Below are 2,187 nucleotides of genomic sequence, written 5' to 3' on the forward strand. Positions count from 1 at the left end.
ATTTTGAAATGATTAGCCACGACACTGGCTAAACACTTTTCATATTGGTCTCGATGATGAATAAAGTGAAGAAACAGTCGAGCTTTACACATTCAAAAAGTGCCCTTATTCCGTGACATTAGAATATCTCAATTGCATCCTCCTCACATCATCTCTAATTCTCGAAACCGATTGGTGAGAAAACCTGAGTGCCCTCCCCTCTGACCTTCTCCACAAATGTGTACAATAAAATGCTTGAAAAGGTAGTGCTGAGATTTGAACTCAGGATCTCCTGTTTACAAGACAGACACTTTACCCAACTAAGCCACAGCACCTGTGAAATTATATATTTTGCAGATGTGAACACCCACACCTATTTGAATCAAACCAGTCTCATTAATTTAACCCACATCTCTGTCAAGCAAAATCACATCACAAAAGAGATGTCTTTTACTAATATTGGTCATTCGAGGACAGTACATTTTTCATTTGGGTCTCGAGATGAATAAACTCAACAACCTCTGACATGGATTCTTAAACTATGATTTGGGACCCAAAGCAGTTATTAACATGTCATAGGTGGGTCGTGAGATAGGAGTAAACATTCAGAATCATACACTATTACTTCATAATGTTGGTCGTTCGAGGACACTGCATTTCTCATTTGGCTCTCGAGTTTAAAAATGGTAAAAAACTCTGAAACAGCAGATGAATCAGTTCGTGTTATTATTTAACCTACGATATGCTGGGGAACTTTGTCAAAAGGCAGAGTTGCTGAGTTCCTGAGCTTTCAGAGTAGGTCTGAATATTTTCAAAAAATAACCTTTCTGAAATTACATTGCAGTGCCATGAACCGGATTCGAACCAGGGTTGCTGCGGCAACAACACAGAGTACTAACCACTATACGATCACGGCTGGCTACAAGAGGTGGTTTTGAAAACACAACATAGGCTGTGAAAGTGATTTGCACAAGCTGGCTAAACACTTTTCATATTGGTCTCGATAATGAATAAAGTGAAGAAACAGTCGTGCTTTACACATTCAAAAAGTGCCCTTTTTCCGTGACATTGGAATATCTCAATTGCATCCTCCTCACATGATCTCTAATTCTCTAAAAAGATTGGTGAGAAAACCTGAGTGCCCTCCCCTCTGACCTTCTCCACCAATGTGTACAATAAAATGCTTGAAAAGTTACAGCTGAGATTTAAACTCAGGATGTCCTGTTTACTAGACAGGCACTTTAACCAACTAAGCCACAGCACCCATGAAAGAGATTTATTTTGCAGATGTGAACACCCACACCTATTTGAATCAAATCAGTCTCATTAATTTAACCCACAACTCTGTCTAGCAAAATCACATCACAAAAGAGGTGTCTTTTACTAATATTGGTCATTCAAGGACAGTACATTTTTCATTTGGGTCTCGAGATGAATAAACTCAAGAACCTCTGACATGGATTCTTAAACTATGATAATGAATAAAGTGAAGAAACAGTTGAGCTTTATATGCTGACTTTGGTCGTCATGAGAACGGTGTTTCCTCTGACAAATTGGTGTGGCTGGTTTCCGGGTTAAAGACTCGGGTGTTAAGGAGTGTGGTTTGGTAGATCATGTTTCGGAGGACGCATGACTCAACCTTTGCCTCACCTAAGCCCGTTGGGGAGTTGCAGCAATGAGACAAGATTGTGAGTGGATATTATGAAATTGGGGAGAGAAACAGGGTTAAAAAAAACAGGAAGTAAAAGCTTTTCACCACGAGAGTTCTGTGACAGTCTATAGTTCTGTGCTTGTGATGGACAGAGGAGCTAAGTGGCTTCAGCTACATTACCATTCAAAGGTTTGGTCACATCTACTCATTCCATGGTTTTTCTTTATTTGTACTATTTTCTACATTGTAGAATAATAGTGAAGACATCAAAACTATGAAATAACACATATGGAATCATGTAGCAACCGAAAAAGTATTGGATGGTTGAGGAGCAGCACTTGGGGATCTTGGAGGGCTGGTGCCCTGGTAGTTGGGAGCTCGGGTAAGTAGCTGATTGGTCACTGGTTCGGGTCCCTGTTTTTGACCTTGTGGGAGATCTGTCAACGTGCCCTTGAGCAGGGCGTTGACCCTGGTTTCTTCTGTGGGTCGCTCTGGATGGGAGTCTGTTAGATGACTGAATGTAATGGAAATGTTGAGCAGCTTCAATGCAAGTAAAT

General features: G+C 40.5%; 1 non-coding gene across 1 annotated transcript; it reads right to left on the bottom strand.

Moving 5' to 3' along the window:
- Window positions 1-240: 240 nt before the first annotated feature.
- trnat-ugu (transfer RNA threonine (anticodon UGU)) lies at window positions 241-314 on the bottom strand. The gene has a single exon. It is a non-coding gene; the product is annotated as a tRNA-Thr (tRNA).
- Window positions 315-2,187: the final 1,873 nt, after the last annotated feature.

Source organism: Oncorhynchus masou, chromosome 33 (genome assembly GCF_036934945.1).
Source record: "Oncorhynchus masou masou isolate Uvic2021 chromosome 33, UVic_Omas_1.1, whole genome shotgun sequence".
NCBI lineage: Eukaryota > Metazoa > Chordata > Actinopteri > Salmoniformes > Salmonidae > Oncorhynchus > Oncorhynchus masou.